Here is a 17,521-nt window from a genome sequence, read left to right on the forward strand (position 1 = left end):
AAACTAAAGGCACAGACCTGCAAGCAGTTTTGTGAGATTTATCGAGAGTGGTAGTTTCATTGAGCATATTCAATTTCTTAGGAATGCTCTTGTGGAGGAAACACATATAAAAGACTAACATATTAGTTTAGTTCAAAGCACCTTAAATTTGGCTATGGATGCTGTATTCTTCAGTGAGGTTTCTTTAATGCCTTGCCCAAATTCAAAACCTAAACCCAGTCTAAATTACATTTATTTTAGCTCAGCATTAAGTTTTTACAATGTGCATATAAATATAGTATTTTTCAGTTTACATAATGTTGATAATCAACAAGTATATTTCTTTTAGAAACAGTGATGGTTCTGGCCTCTACCATGCCAAAAAATGTCAAATATATTTGATGAAAGTATTAGAAGCCCACAAACATTACTAATTTTATTTTCAGACATCTTGAACTAAACATTCTAAAATAGAATTGTGTTTGTGCCAGGAAACTAAATTTCTAGAGAAAGCACTTATCATAGCAATAGTCTGATGAAGATTACTAAAAAAATGGGTGCCAGACTAATAATAAATAAAACCATATCATATTAGTATTCCATAGGTATTTATTGATTTTGCAATTTAGAGCTATGAAAGGCTTTTCTGACATTCAGTTATTATCTTCCAAGTAATAGTTTGTTCATGGACAATCATGAAAATATTTGAAAACCAAATTAATATTATATTTGTAAAAGGTATATTCGAATTATATCTTTTTGGTGTTTTCTCCCTATTATAGGAGTTTGTGTGACCTTCATTGAATAAAAAACCTAATTTCTTTTTAAGAGTCAAAACCTGTGGAGCTTATAAGGGGTTTTGCTGTATCCTGGATCACTTTCTCTAGCCTTTATATTTACACTATTCTGAGCTCTGTTGTCCAAGAAGTAGGAATTATATTGGTGCAAATGTGGTAAAATAGCAATCCAATTAGCACTATACTCATTTTAACACATATGCAATATGTAACAAAAATCTAAAAGTTGTTTGTAACTGTGAAAAACCTTCTTGGTACTCAGTACTTCCTAGTGTAAGCTTTTTTCAGGACAATTAACCTTAGCATATAGAGCAGCAGCTCTGAAAATAAATACACTGGAAAACACAGAAGAAAGACATCATGGTTAATGCAAATTAATGTAATCATAGATTCAGAAAAAATAAACTACTCCAGTGCCACAGTTTATTTAGTTTTGTTACTTGACAGTCTTAACCTTTCTTTCTATTCTGGTGATTCATATTTATCATCTCCTTTGTTGTGAAATGATTTTACCAAAATATATTTATATTATTCTATCTTTTTTCCATTTTTGATTGATTCCTGAAGCAAAAAAGCCCCAAACAAAATCAAGAATGGATCTATTTCACAATTATGCTTGCTCAATGCACTATGATTTTTTTTATTGTGACTGAAGTCTTTTTCCAAGGATCTGTGTGCTACAGACAGATCTTTTTTTTTTTTACCAGAGCAAATTCAAGTGCAGCTTTAGCCTTTCGTACTCAGTCTCCATCGACCTGTCAGAGACATCACAGTGATTGACTGCCCTGGCAGATGTGCCGCTATAACAGGTAACTTGATCATCCAGACCCATCTGTCTCTCAGTCCTCTTCAATTCACACTTTCAAAATTATTAGAGATTAGGGAGGGGTCGGATTCTTTGTTGTGATTTTTTTTTAATGTAGGATATCTGTATTTCACAAAAGGTTACCCTCGGTAAATGAATGGTGATGTACAGTACTTGAGCCATATCCTACTAAGAGGAGCTTGCTAGCATTGTTCAGTGTCAGTGTTTCAGATCTGGGTTAACAATATCCAGAGAATTTAAAAACTTGCTTGTATGATGTCTAAAATTAAGGATAGTTTTTTAGAACCACAGTGGTAATAATAGAATGATGTTTCAAAGATATCAGTTCCAATGTGAGACAGATGGGCTGTTTAACTGCGCTTAGTGAGAGGAGAGGATCTGATTCAGTGGGAGTATTTTCACGTCTTCTCTTCAGTGCCCACAGCCTGGCAAATGTTGTGACATCATTAAGCTGAACTGCTGATTTTAGATGGGTCTGGAACAAGAACGGGCAGGGGTAACTCAAGCTTCCTGCTGAAATGTAGTTAACTAATTTACTCGTGTCACTATTTCTGATAATTACTTTTCACCAAAATATTTTGCTGTGCTTGTGTGTAGAGGATTTCATTCCACAAGTCAACACCCTAAGTGTTGTAGCCTCACAGGATCTATCAACAGCTTCTATTAAGAGAGAATATAATCTTGGTGAGAGCAGTGGCTAACACTTCTCTTTTCTATTTCTCAGTAAAGTCTACTGCATACTCACTATCAAGGGATGTACATTGGCACAGATGACATAGTTCACAATATAAGGGGAAGTAACATACTGAAGCAAGCAAAACAAGGTAAAATGAATGACAACTGACAAAAAAGCAAGTGAACTCAAAATATTTTTTTTCAAATGAGAGGAATAAAAATATGTTAAGTGTGTACATAAGCAATGACACATGCAGAATAAAAAGAGATAAATAGTGGGGGGAGGGGTAGAGGACTAAGGAATATGTTAAACCAGAAAAGACCTCTCAGGTGCATATTGGCAAAGCTATTGGAGCATACTAGAAACTGAGGTGATGTTGGGAGCCCCAGCAGAAATAAAACTTCATTCGTTCCTGAAAATTATGCTTAGTGTCCTGGACCTATGACTTTAGCAGGATCTAAGCCACTCAGCCTGTGCTTGCCATTTCATTAATAAATTTCAATGACTAAATGAGGACAGTAGGATTTTAATGAAGGAATCTGAAATTATGATTTAATTGTTTAGATTTTTAGAATGGGAAAAAATCAGATAAATATTCACATTTACTATGTTACATTATACGTGTGGAGGGTTTCTGGTGTACAGTCCTTTATTCCAAAGCCAGCAAACCAGGTAGCATGACAGTCATCACCTTGTCATGATTCATGGAACAGAGCACTGGAGCAATCCAACACACAGCTGAATACAGACAGCTGAGCATTGGCACAGGCAAGGGAAAGGTGTAAAGGACTCACGGGAGATGACTCTGTGGATTAACCAGTTTTCTTTTTTTCAAACGCACACCTGTGCAAGAATGGCACAACCTGTTCTAAATGGAATTACTACTGTAGGGTGGGAAATGAAAATGCCAACCTCACTTCTTGGGTATGCAGGCTGGAGATCAGGTGAAGATTTGAAGCAATGAGTTTTGAGTAGAGAAAATTGCTGTGGATGCTTTGTGACAGAGTTGCCTGGCCTTGTCTCTGTATGGTTGCAAGCCAAGACAGGCTTCTTCCAAGAAAGCTGCTGCTCTATTTAATGCACATCTTAAGAATTTCTAGGTAAGTAATATTGATACTGCATTGATGTGTTACAGGCATCTTCTGGTTCACTCTTGAATAATACTTTAGGTAGATTTTAGATAACTCATTAAATGCATTCTTTGTGCAATGATCTTTAAGTAAAGGCATGGAAATTCTAAAATGTGAAACCACCTGTATTTATTGACATAGCAAGTGAAATGTCCTTTTTTCTGAATGATTTTTTTTCTCAGATGACAAGAAAGTTATCTAGAGACTTTGAGGCTTCATGGCAATCAGCATTCTTGAAATAGTAGGCTAAAAGTCACATCCAAATAAAATCCATTTATAACCAGATACTGACTCAGAAAATTCAGAACTTGACCTGAGTTTTTATGATCCTCTCCTAATTTAACAGTAACATGTTAAATATGCATATACAGTATGGAAAATATGTGTTGATATGTGATCTTTGTACAGTGCTGAGAAATTAATGAGACACTCATGCAGGTAAGATGTATTATAATAATAATGTGCCTATGACTGTTAAAAAATATTAAATCTGCAAAAATATTTCATAGTCACAAAATCTAATCAAATGATATTGAACTTTACTGAAGTCTACTTTGCATTAGTATGGAAAGTATCTATCCCAGTGTATCTTTCACTGTTAGATGCCAGTCTTTCAAAGTGAATAATCTAGTTTATCCATTTGGTCCAGTGAGGTGCAGACTCTGTCTTTCAAGATTCAAACAGTAAAAATATGTCTCTAGAAATGCTGCTTTGCATATTAAAAACCACAAGATAATCTACATGGAAACAAAAGTAGAGTGGGCTTGAGTAATACGGGAGTGGAAGTACATCTGTTTAGATAATATAACTAAAGATTGTGGTAAGACAATCTCAAGATTTTCTTGGTCAGCTCTTTGATAAGTCTGCTTTTGGTATAAAGGAGAAAATTTATTCTTTAGCACCATGATTTAATCTTCTGTCTTAATTGATTCAATGTTCTTTTAGGGCAGATGCCAAAAGAATCTGAAAGGTACACGAGAGTTGACAATGCAAAGCTAAGAATGAAGTTTGGACCAACACATTTCACTACTGTAGGGCCCTCATATGTCAGTTGAGGGAAAATTGTCTAGGAGATTGGAAGCATCAGCCTCCTTTTTCACTTAAAATATTTGCAGAATGAATTAAACTTTTCTTTGTTCCATTTTTGTGCACACCAAAATATGCATTATCTAAGTAAACTAGAAATAATTTTTTACTGTATTATGACTATTTTATGGCTTTTTTCTGCTTATGTTTTCCCTTGCAGTTCTAAAAATTCCCAAAGTTAATGTAAATACACCTAGGCTGAAGTTTTTCTATGGTTGTTTAGATTTAACTTGAAATACGTAAGGAGTACTTGAATCAAGGAATTAGAACTCACAAGTTAGCAGTCCAACAGCTTGCTTAGTACTGTGTTCTTATGGTTTTCTCTTCTCAAAGCTTCAGTGGAAAGGATAGAAAGTGACACTCCTACACTTAAGCCATTCTGTAGGCCATCTCCTTGAAAAAACAAGGAAATGTAGGATTAGTCACCCATAGGCAATGGAAGAAAAGGAATCTCTTGCTTGTATTTCACAGGAAAGGCAATTATATAAAAGAGGGACACCATTTTGTCTTTTAGAAAACTGTAGCAGATGCATTGCACTTTATGAGGATTACAGTTTTTGGTGCATGTAATAGGACTTGGAGGATTAGCTGTTGAATAACTTTCAGGCACTTGGGTGAAGGAATGCCTGATTTATAGCACCCAGTTTCATTTTGGTGGAATTCAGGTGCTATCCTCACAAAAATATAAATCCACGCCTAGACAGGTATGAATAAGAACCTCAAGAACTTTGAAGGTAAAATATGAGGAATCCACCAGAGGTCAGAACAAATAACCAACTTTAGTTGTAGGCACTTGCAAGTTGAAGATCCCTTCTTCACACAACTGGCTAATTTTGTATCTTCCCTAGTATCACTACAAGAGATGCTCTCTACATAATACTAGATTTCTGTTCCTAACAATGGCATACACTGCAGCACATAGATAAGAAAGACCCTTCAGGTAGTCACTGATTAAATTCAAAAGGGAAGGTGAGCTTTGAATGTTGCCTTTCCCTGGGACCTAAGATCTCAGACTGTGCTAGCCTTCAGTCAACATCCTCCCCTTCAGTCCTCAGAGCTAAACCATTTCCCAGAACTGTTGTGAAGCCCTGCATTTAACAAAAGAGGAAAATGGGCAGATTTTTCTTTCAAAAAGGACCAGAGGGCTATCCATATGGGTATTTAGACCACTCACTCATATAGGACATCTATGTTCAATTTTGTTTGTTTGTTTCAGTTTTTGACTGAAACAACTCAGCAGAATATACTGATTTCTTTTCTTGTGGGAGATTATAGACACTTTGCATCACTCCATGTGCTTTTTGTGAAAAAAAAATTAGTATTGTAAAAAATGTTTCTGCAAAAAATATTTTTTACAGAAAATTTTTATTTTCTGTAAAACTTTTCCATTAACGTTATAATAGGTCTTGAATTGGATAGCAAAACAAAAATGTAAATAAACACTGACATCAGTTACCTAAAGGGGAAGCCACTCGCCTGTGATACATAAATTTAGATTGCCGATTGCCAGTGTCATTAAGCACTTTTAAAGCTTTCCTTTTTTTTGGCATGTACTCAAAAGTATGGGCTTCTGGAGAGCTTTGTTACCAAAATTTTTGATACATTTCAGGTGCCCATAGACTGATTTGAAATGGGAATTTTTTAAAAGCTCATTTGTAAACTATTAGTCACACTCCTCTTGTCTGAAATTACATTCTATAATACAAACACCTCTAGATTATAATGGCAGTCCTATGTGACAATTGGTATGTAAAACCTTGGATTTCAGTGAATCTATACCATGGAAGATTCTTAATCTTCTGGAATTTGAGATGTGCTTGAAAAAGTATCTTGATTGAAAAAAAAAAAAAAAAAGAAAAAACAGCAACAATAAGCCAAATCAATAACACAACCAGCTTTCTAGTTATCAAGTTATGCTTAGTATTTTTTCCAAAAGACCTCTTCTGAAGAATGTTTGGCTCTTTCAAACTGTGTTTTCTTCTGTTTTCTGAAAGATAGCTATAGGTCTATGCATATTTTATCTCTGCCCTTTTACTGCTATTTCTAGCTAATTATACCAATACAAGAAGCTTAAAGCAAATATGATTTTAGCAGTTTAATATATGAAAAATATCTCGCCCTTAGTGTATACTAACAAGATTCGTTCGTGCAATTATTATTAGCAAGGACTCCACCTACTGGTTCAAATTATGCCAGGCAAGTAATCACAAAACTAGTTCATGTTCAAGGAAGAGCTTTGCTGCCTAAAGGTGCAATCATTCTGGTCCCCAGTAATTCTAGTATTTATACATTTCCTGTGGAAGCAATCAGGTATACCTAAACTTTTATAGTGCTCTTCAAATTCATTAGCAGAATTCACACAATTTACTTTCACAGATGATAATGCTAACTAATATTTCCCAACCTTAGCTGTAAAAATCAATTGAATGTGTGCCAATAAAACCAAAAAGATCCAAAAACCATGGGATGTTTTTCTTTTGGTATTCCCCACATATATGATATCTAGAAATTAATTTATAAAGAAAGATTTAAAAACCCTATTAATAAAAACACAGCCTGGCATAGTAAAAGTAAGCACTGGGAAACATGCAAATGCTGATTACGCTCCTAATTCTTCACCTTCATAACCTTGAAAAGGCAGTAGAGGAGAAAATACTATGACAGGGTGGTTGGCTTTTTAGCAGAAGTAAATGAAATAAAGCAGTTTTTGTGAATTAGGCTTCTTTTTTAAGATATACACACACACGCACATACATGTGTCAGCAAGCCATCTCTATTTATTTTTCAGTACAACTTGTTATGCAATTATTTGCGTATAATCTACATAATGGCTGGATATTATTACTTTCACACACACATTTCCCACTGAAATCTATGGGACATTTACGTATTCAGCGAGCGCACAATTGCTTCTATTCATGTATAGTCTAATACAGCAAATGATACAGACTCATAGATGAAAATCAGATTAGGTATGGAGGCAGAAGCCAGAGCTGCACCAAAATAGCATTGCTTTAAGAAATTACGTTGCAAGAAGGTACGATATTTTTCCTATACTGCATTGTATAGGTTTCTTAAATAATCATTTGAATATTGTCATCAAATTTCCATCAAGCACGCAATCAATAATGAGGCTTAGGTATGTTCATTTTTATTGGTATGATGAGTTCTTCTGCTACCGGCAACTTTGTGTGGTGTTAACTGAAACAAACACTGGTACAATATGGTGCCATGTGACAGGAAAGTCATTCACTAACGTCCAGTGATTGTCTTTCCTGGCCATTCCAGCTGCTGCTTTTTCCAAACTGCATAGTATCATGACGGAATAGTACACACATCAATATCAACAAATGCAGTTGTGGATGGAGTCAGTCTTTACAGGAAAGAGTTTTAACACAAGGCAAAAAAAAAGTAGCCCACTAAATAAACACAAAACAAAGAATGTGGAAACACAGCACAAATCTACCCAACAAAATTTACCTGACCCTTTAAAGCTCACCAAAACATGACAGAAGGTCCTCTTGATAGTCTGTATCATATATATGTTCTGAGACTGTGCTGCCCATATGTTCAATAAAACTGTTGAATCTCAAAGTTATAATAATTTGCAATGAGGTGCCAGAACCAATTATTAAATATCATATGATCCAGCAGAGATGAAATAAAAATATACAGGGTCGATTTTACTGGCTCTGACTGTTGTGAAGATTATAAAATACTTAGAATTGCAGTTTAACTTAAGGGGAGTCTTAAATATTTCCTTATGCTTAAATTTTGCTCACAGCAGAATATCAGAAGCCAAATGCAGATGGTACATTTTCCTAGGTACAAAGGAAAGACTGCCCTTATCGTTATTGATTTGAATATCAATTTAGTAAAAAAAAGATATGCTATTATAATATCCTTTAATAGTGTAAACCTTTGTTCAAAAGAGCAAGTGACAGCCAAAAGTACAATTCAAGTGAGAAAAAAGGTACAGTGTGATTAGATCAGTGAATGATACCATCTCAGCCAAATAGCTGCCTATAGTGTGGAAAAAGAAGACATTTAGGACTAAGTGTAAACAGTCATTATTTATTTACCATGACATCTCTTAAACATGAATGAGTGAATGTTTTAAATACTAGTTTCCATCTTTTAGCCAAGGTCAGCTGTTTCACACTGGTCTGTGCTTTTCCTCAAGCTGTAAAACCTAGAGGTTGACCTGAGATATTTATATTATTTTTAATTGTCATTAAATACCAGGGAGGAGTGTAGCTGAAATGATTATTTGTTACGTTCTCAATAAACCCACACAAATATGCTTTCAAATCAACTAGAATGCACCTCCCTGCTCTGGATGTCTAAGAAATAAATCTTGTATTATACAATAGGACAAAAAAGTTTTAATTTTGGCAGTGAGTGCACACTTGATCTTGAGGTATTATGGCTGCAAGTATCAAAATGTTGCTGCTAAAGGAAAAAAAAAAGTATTTCTGCCCTCAGTTATTGGAGCATTGCAAGAATAGGACCATGTTTGTCTATGTATGTTTACAGCACCTGTCAGCCGATACACGAGAAACAAGAAGAGTAATGTAAACTGATCCCTGCCTTTTGCTGAATATTTAATGCAGTCTGCTGGAAAGAAAAGCACAAACATTCTACTTTTCCAAAGCCTGTCTTCCTTGCCCTCTTCTAATTTTCTCTGGGGAGGGATGGGTTTCAAACTTGGTCAGTGCTAGTGCCCATTTGCTTCTAGATCTTTACTTTTCAGTCTTGGCTTTCTTCCTGTCTCCTGAAACTAAATTTACTTCATTTTAGCCACCTCACAGCAGACTTGTGTGTATATATTTTCAAGGAAATCTGATTGTCTGTATAGATTTTTAAATCAGCTTTCAGATCAAGTTCAGAAATTTGTAAACTGTTGTGTTGCGTCAGGCAATAGTGGAACACATACCTCAGATGCACATCACCCAGTACTATAAAGTGATCTTTAAATGAGACAACTAGGGTATAAGTAGATTAAAGTGGCCAATAATGGGAAAACAAGTGCCCATTCCAAGTGCAATTGTAAGAAATTTAAGCCTCAGGAAGTTGCATTATATATTTTATTAAATTGAGGGTATATTCACACTTATTGTGGCTTGAAATTCGAACCAGTATTTTCTGTCTTTGGTTACCTTACTTTAGGATTCCTTAATGGGCTGAAGATGCAATGCATAATATCATATGACTGCTTTAAGTTTTCAAGTTAGTTTCTCAAAAGTCGTAATTTAATTTAAATTGACAACTGTACAATAAACCGCTGTTTTCTCATAGCAAACAGTATCTGACCTAAAATGCATGTAACAAGACCCTAAGATTCTAACAAAATCCCACTTCTTTGTCAGTTTAACCTTGTTTACAACAGAAAACATCTAATTTTGAGCAGAGCTACCAGTTAGCAATATGTAAAGCATTAGCTTTCAATAGGATTTAAATCCTATTTATATTCAGTCTGCTGCTTTTCCAATAATCAAGAGAGAATGGAAATTCTATCAAGCATCCCATTGATGTACAAAGAATGAATTTGTGCATATTCCAACAGAGTCCTTTTTTGAAGTTTATCTTTAATGTTATCTGTTAACATAGGAAAATAGAGAATCTGAGCCATGCCAAACAAAATAAACGGTGCAAGGGAAAATCACCTTAAAAAGCACACTATGTAAAATATTAAACCTTGTGATTTCTAAGAGGCTAAAGATTTGGTTAATCAAAGGAAATGAAAGAGGTGTGGCCTTTGCATCTCTTTTTCCAAGAGTCATAAGTTACTTTGCCTGTTTCAAGACCAACGTCTCTGTGAGTGTCAGACGCATTCTCTGACGTGACTCAGAAGCTGTATTGAGCCTGGTCAGCTGCCCGTGCAGAAGTCACTGCAGATAGTTCCAGATGGAAAATATAAAAATAATTATTTCCTCTTAGTGCTGATTGATTTAACAGCTCCATAGTTCCACCTTCTTGAATCTTGGACTATTTTCCTGGAAACTTCAGAATCAATTTTATGCAAAGACGATTCTGCCAGTTTTGAAATGAAGATCACTTGTCTACTGTTATTTTAGTGCATTTTTATGGGAAGTAATCTTCTATTTCCTTTATATGGGACTGTCCTGAGGTAATCTCTATATTGCTGAAAAACACTGTAATTGAAAAGAAAGATTCTCACTCAATGCCACCAAGTTTTAAGTTCTAGAGATGAATATGTATCTCCACATACTATAAAGATTGCCACTTATAGGAAAGATTGGCTTCTTTGAACGTCAGAAGTACTATTTCTTGCAGGAGTAACATGAGCTTGCAAAACCATTGTATTTTTGATTTAATTTAGCCATAAAGTTTGGTAAGAATTTGAAGAGCTATTGGATTAAGAGTTGTAAAGGATGACTATTGAATTAAAACCATGGAAAGAGTAGCATTACTCGTGATATTCAAGTTTTGTCTTGGGTTTTATCACATACTAATGTTGTGTTTTCCTCTCTCAGTTTGGTGTTTTTCAGGAGTTTGTCCTCTGTCAATGAAAAGCATTACAGATTCATGATGTGCCAGGAAGGGTTGCATTTATTAATTTTATGTGCATTCCTGTGTCCATACTTATATTCAGACACACTCACAAGTATATACAAAATTTTAATTTCTAAATGCTTTGGAGTTATTTTAAATGTCCATAAAAATACTTGTTGGCCTGTTGTTTCTGTTAATAGCAAACAATACAGCATGCTATATTAAGCACAGTTCAAGAAAAAGGTAAACGTGAAAAAGTTTGCAAACCTTTTACATAGATTGATAGGGAATAATTTCCAATATTAACCCTATATACTTACTGATATATAGGACTTATCCTAGTAATGGTGTTTGTGCTCATCTTCCTTGTGAATATTCATGACTTATGGCTCAGTACACTGCTAAACCATGGTGCAAATCCCGTATGTGAGTGACTTTTAGTTGTAATAAGATAGAAAACATTATTCACAGATGTCAGAGGCAGGAATGAGTGATTCACTGTAGTGTTGAAAGGGAAGCAAAGGACTGATGCACTGCAATATAAGTTTAGGTTATTTAGAATTGGTGGCAGATTTCAGTTGCTACCTCCCCATACAGTCAACAAAGTGTCAGAAAGCAGCTCAGGGTACCTAGCAACCTCTGTCTTTAGCTCTCTAGGAGTTCTTTGATGAAGACAACTTAATGTGATGCTCTCCAACAAAAAAAGCCTGAATGATGTTGAGATACTCCACTATTTCAGAAAATATACACATGATGCTTGGATTTTGTAGGCAGAGGCAGAGGAACAAAAAACTTGGAATTAGGACTAACAAAATCTCCATGAGGTTCTTTGCCTTATTTAAGAGAATATTTTTAGGTTTTGAAATTCCTCAAGCCTTATATTATCTACCCTTTATTCTAGCTTAGGTTTTAGTGAGGAACAGAATACTCTCATATGTCTGTGATGAAATGTGTTAACACTATGAAATAATTAGAATAGGACGATTCTGTCCCCATTGGGATCAATAAAAGGGCTGACTGATTCCCATGTGTATTGGTTCATCCTTACATTGTGTTTTCACTCTCTTTCTGGGCTTATTCTTCTACATCCCTGTATTTTTTTGCTGGTTGCAATCAATAAGACTAAAATAAAGATAAGGAACGAGTTTGGAATAACAAGTAAATGTGAATATAATATGCTAGAAGTAAAGAAATGCTAACAACATTAATTTCTTAAGATTAAAAGTTAATCTGTGAGAAGCATAAAGAAGGAATTGTGGGTAAAGTCTCTGAGGGAATGTATTATGATTAAGATTTCTAGTCAATGGGAAAGAAATCTATGCTGCAGATGACAGTTGCATTTCCTGTTGCTTGTTTGAGCCATACATGTCAATCAAACTCAAGCTTAATTTTCTACGTGATTACTTTGCTTGATGTTGGATCTATGACCTACAAGAAAGCACACAGTTTTTTCCTTCTAGAAATCCTCTTTTCTGGAGTTTCTTCCTAGCTCTAAATACTAAGGTTGAGTCAAAATTTCATCCCTCTGCATTCCAGGCATTTAATTGGAACTGAAAATAGGGAATAAATAGAAGGTTTGGGATCTTTCAGCACCTGTGAGGGAAGATATTACTATGAAATCACAAGCTCTCTTTTTTGGGCTGACAACTTCCTTATTAGTGTTCCATTAAGGGTATGGTTCAGTCAAGAATTAGGACAAAAATTCACATAGCTAAAAACATCCTAGATTTTTTTTAGTAGAAGACAAGGACAATTTGACATCTCAACTTCAGCCTTGTTCTGACTCACTTGTTGAAGAACCTATAGAAATACAACTCCAAAGAATGTTAGCTTTTGTAAATAGTCTTATTATTTATCCAAACACTGACAACTGGGGTAAGTTCTTTCACAAAGTTTAAAGAAAAAGTAGGTAACTAAAATAGAGATGGTGAGCTCTCAATGGACAATCTATGCCACTATTAGAAATGCTAATGATAGCTGCCCAAAGCACTGGTTTCCTGTGACTGTAACCATATTATAAAAACTTTAAAATTTACATCTTGATTCAATTTTTTTTTTATTTCGAACCAGGGATATGTCTTCCATTGAATTCTCTCTTTCATAGCTTCTATTAAATTTTATATGTAGCAACCACAGAGAAGTACTTGAAGATAAGAAATAAATTTCACATCATGCTTAGAGTACTTTTCTCTCTAACAATCTGTTTCTTAGCATAACACTAGCACAGGCAAATGAAGCCAAAGCCAGACTGGTGTCCAGAATTAAATAGAAATCAAGACAGCATTCTGTCCTAATTTCCAGCTACAGTCTCACAGGTGTGAAAATAAGTCAAAATTGCTCTATGAATGCTAGAAAAATTAATGGAGAGAGTGGACCTGGAAGGGCTCACAAGAAATGTTGAATCCTTCTTGACTTCAGGCTACAGTCTTGTCAGTCCTCCCTCCATGGCAGTTCAAAGGACAAGTAACTCCTGGACCTTTGAAACTTACCTCACTGTTTTCAGAATACCAATATTTAGTTGTATACTTCTGGAAGAAAAGTTGTAGTCACAGACTATGGAAAAAATTATGTGCAGGTGGGCTGCCATAATTCAAGAATTTGACTTCATTTAGCACAGGAAGCTGAGGGTGTGAAAACATTAATGCTGACACACTATCCAGATGGCTAGTTTACCATGTGCAAGAAGACAGTACGGCAGTGATTATGCTGGAGCCAAAAATTACACGTGGAGATGGAACAAACTTCAAAAAGTCAGTCTCTTAAATGTGCCATTATACAAATTAATCTAAACTGATATGTTCATCTATTGCCCTACTAAAATATTACTGGTAGGATATTACGGGCAAGCTGTTCTGAAAACAAAGATCTTATTGCTATTTTTACGATGCTTGAGATGCTCCATCACAACCTTTTTTGTACATCCATTCTTCATAGTATTGCATGAGAGTCAATTTATGCACTTGAAATACATATATGTGTATTAGAAAGAACATAGCAGGTGAAAGGAATATTAGCACATGTAAACAGCCTTTCTAAAGAAAAAGAAATATGATACTTTGGGGGAAAGAGAAGGAATCTTGAGGGAATTTATAATTCCTACAATCATCTGCTCAAACCTGGTAAGGACTGGAAGTTCCAGTACTGAGCAAAATAATATTCTCTTTGCTCAGGAATAATTTCCTTACTCAAATGACTAGTTTAGTTCAGGTCTTTCCAAAATTTAGAATTTTTTATTCTAGCTCTACTAAACAATCATTGGATTAAAGCAAACTAACTTTGAAAATATTGCCAGAATTGTCCCTAGAAAATTCTGAAACTGGAGAATTTAGGAATTCCTAGAAATCACAACTTAGGATTAATACTAGGAATGTAAAATGTTAATTTTTAAAATGTAAATTAACTTTATAAACAAGGTTTTATTTTCTTTGATAGAGTAATGTGTTCCTGCAGCAGAAGTAGTAGAGGGTAAAACCCCACAACTGATATAACTGAAAGCAATAGGCAGAGTGATATAATATTTAAGAAGTCCAAACATGTGCCCTTACTGAAAAGATTAGGTTTTTCTCCTCTTTTCTCTCACTCTTTTGTTATTCATACAAGCTAGCATATAAGTGCTTTGACTAAAAGATTTCCTTTACTGTGTGCTTTTATAGCACTCAACCCAATGGGGCTCCAATTCCAATTGATGCTCCAGAAATAATCTGGAGCATAAAATAAAAATATTTTTCCTCTTTAAACATATGTTTGAAAAGCAAGGAAGACTTTGTTATCATTGTAAATGAAACAGCTATTTTATCAGAATACAGCATAACTATGTCTGACACAGCTCAAAAGATCTGAACTTGGAGTTGAAATTTAGCTATGTGAGAAGCCCAGTTGCATCAGACAGTAGTTTAACTGAAAGATGAGAGAGTAGATTTTGTGAAACAAGTTTCACAAGTTTCACTTCATGAGAAGAGAAGACAGAAATTCATAATGCTGAACATGCAATGGACAGTTTTCCTAAATAAAAAACCAAATTTGTTAAAAAAGCCTATGGTGCTGCTGTGGATTTCAAGAATTTTATCAAATGTCTGCTGGCCCAAATCAAGGTCATCCACTTAAATAATCTCAAACCAGAAACTCATGCAGCAGAAACTCATGCAGCAAGCAAAACATTGAAAATCTTGTGGACAGGTCAATTTCTGCAGCTTGCTTCACTGCAGGTAAGTATGTGCAGTCTTCCTTTTATCCTTCAAATGGTGGTGTGATTTGGTATTCTGTTTTCCTTTCAGAGAATTATTCCATATTTGTTTTAAAGGAAAAAAACCAAAACAACACATTTTCTCAACAATCTTTTACTAACATTTTCATTTATTTAGTTAGTTAGTCAGTTATTTTTGTTTCATTATTAGCAGACTGATATTACCCATTTTTAAGACTGAAACAAGACCAACAGAATTTAGATTTCTAGTCTTCTGCTGACACTGCCTACCATGGTGTCCGATAGTGTTTTCTTGTTTTCATGTATTTCTTTGTTGGTTTTTAAACCTGGGTTGTTGCTCACTTGACTGTTAGAAAATAAGCTTCTTGAGTTGGGGATCACAATTTTTTTCTGTCTTAGTGCAGAAGAGCAGTGTGAATCTAGTATATGACATTTAGAACAGCATGTAGTAAATTAATTAAAATCACAAGAAATTGATGTATTTTCAATATCCTTGCTCTTGGAGATGGCTAAAACGGTTCTAGTTTAATTTTTTTTTCAGAATTATCAGCCTAAATTAGACATTCAGCATGAAAAATTAAAGCCTGAAACAGTTAGTCTGGCAAACTTACAATTAACTAAAAGTAACCACATAAGGAAAAATTTCAAGCAGCTCTGAAGATAGGTCTTATATTTCTCATCAATAATGGAACAACAGATACATTTAGGCCAACTGTTTAGTAGTAAACAACGTCTAGCTAAATTTTCTGAAGAAAACATTAATATTTTTAAAAACCTCAACTACTGTGTCTGCCTAAGATCAGTTTCTCTATTCTGTTATGGGCATTTTCATGCACTTAATAAATGTATTTTTGGAAGTTTCCTCAATAATTTTTCAAGGTGGTTCTATGATGCAATGCATCTTATTCACCGCTTTCTATACAAATGTCAGTAGATATTGACACGCAAACTTTTGTCATTGAATTCCAGTAGGGACACTGTTGGAAAAAAATTCTATAATCTGCGACACTCAGATCACACAGCCTAACTAGATTTAGACCCATAAGTGTCTGGGTTACCTGAATGGGAACCAAAGAATGCTGGCTACTGACCGTAAACAGGAGAGGGAGCTCCAGAGATGCAAGAGTTATTCATGATGTTTTATTTTGTAATATAGTCACATCAGAGATGTTTAATTTACACAAAAAAAATGCCACTAGAGGCTTTTTTTTTTAAGGCACATATCAGACGTCTTGCCTTGTTGAGTTAGATGGTTTGACTTTGCTTTCATGTGTTTTTTGAACTCTTCGCCTAAACCAAACCACTCTTGCCATTCGGAGCTTGAGTGTTATCAGAGTCTAAAATGCTCCTCATGCATTGCTGCATGGTTGCTGCATGTATTAAATGACTGCAGTTGTCATTAGAGGCATAGTACTAACCAACACGTACCACACCAAAGCCCATGATGTTCTTCTGTAATGGAAAAATAAAACAGTTAAGTTGTTCTAAATACAGCATATGATAAATGGCTTTATATTGTTTTTTGTGTTCAGGCAGTGTTTCTCACAGATCCTTTAATCTAAATGGGTTTTGTGTTAATCATGGTTGCTCCTCTTTGGGTTTTAGTTCATATTTTTCTCATTTCATATTCAGAGCTGAAATGTATATACTAGTTCATGAAGTTGATGTATAGAACTGGAAGAAAATTACATGGGTTGCTAGTTCTTTCCCACAGGAGCAGATCATAGAGAAGGTGTGTAGTGGAAAAGATTGAACTCCTCTCATTCTCTCATTTGACCCGTTAAGGCATCCACTTTCCCTTCTGTATGGTGAAAGCTTTCAATCTAAGGTGACATGATTATTCTTTGTTATCATTATTATAATTTTTTGGGCATATTATATTTTACAAATCATAATTTTGATTTGTCATGAGTTTTGAAGAAATAAGCAGGAGCAAGTTACATTCAGGGACCCTTTACATAATGCAAACAATGATAACAAAGAACATGTGTAAGCAAAAAAGAATGTTAAAAAATATTCTGTGACTTTTGTCAATGGGATGCGTTTGATATATTTGACTTTTCAGTGAAACTCACACTAGTCAACACCTGTTTTGTGCACAATTCTAGTTTCACAGATCTAATCAAATGTAGAGGAAAAAGTGTGACAAGGTGGATTTTACACAAAGAGTAATCAGTGGAGGGAGGACAGGAGGGCCGGAGAGCTGCGGGATCACAAAAGGCTGGTATTAATAATTAAACATTAATAATGTTCTAATTGGACCAATATTTATCTGTCCACTTCTCAAAATCTAGAACTTTATATGAA

The 17,521-nt window shown here is 34.8% G+C and overlaps 1 long non-coding RNA gene across 1 annotated transcript in view; it reads left to right on the forward strand.

The window, feature by feature from the left end:
- Positions 1-1,486: 1,486 nt before the first annotated feature.
- The window catches only part of LOC148223353 (uncharacterized), a 241,709-nt gene continuing 225,674 nt past the window's right edge, over positions 1,487-17,521 (forward strand). The window contains exon 1 of the long non-coding RNA XR_015804590.1: positions 1,487-1,585. This is a non-coding gene — a long non-coding RNA (uncharacterized LOC148223353). The remainder of the gene's footprint in view (positions 1,586-17,521) is intronic.

This window comes from Sturnus vulgaris, chromosome 6 (genome assembly GCF_052056855.1).
Source record: "Sturnus vulgaris isolate bStuVul1 chromosome 6, bStuVul1.hap1, whole genome shotgun sequence".
NCBI classification, from domain to species: domain Eukaryota; kingdom Metazoa; phylum Chordata; class Aves; order Passeriformes; family Sturnidae; genus Sturnus; species Sturnus vulgaris.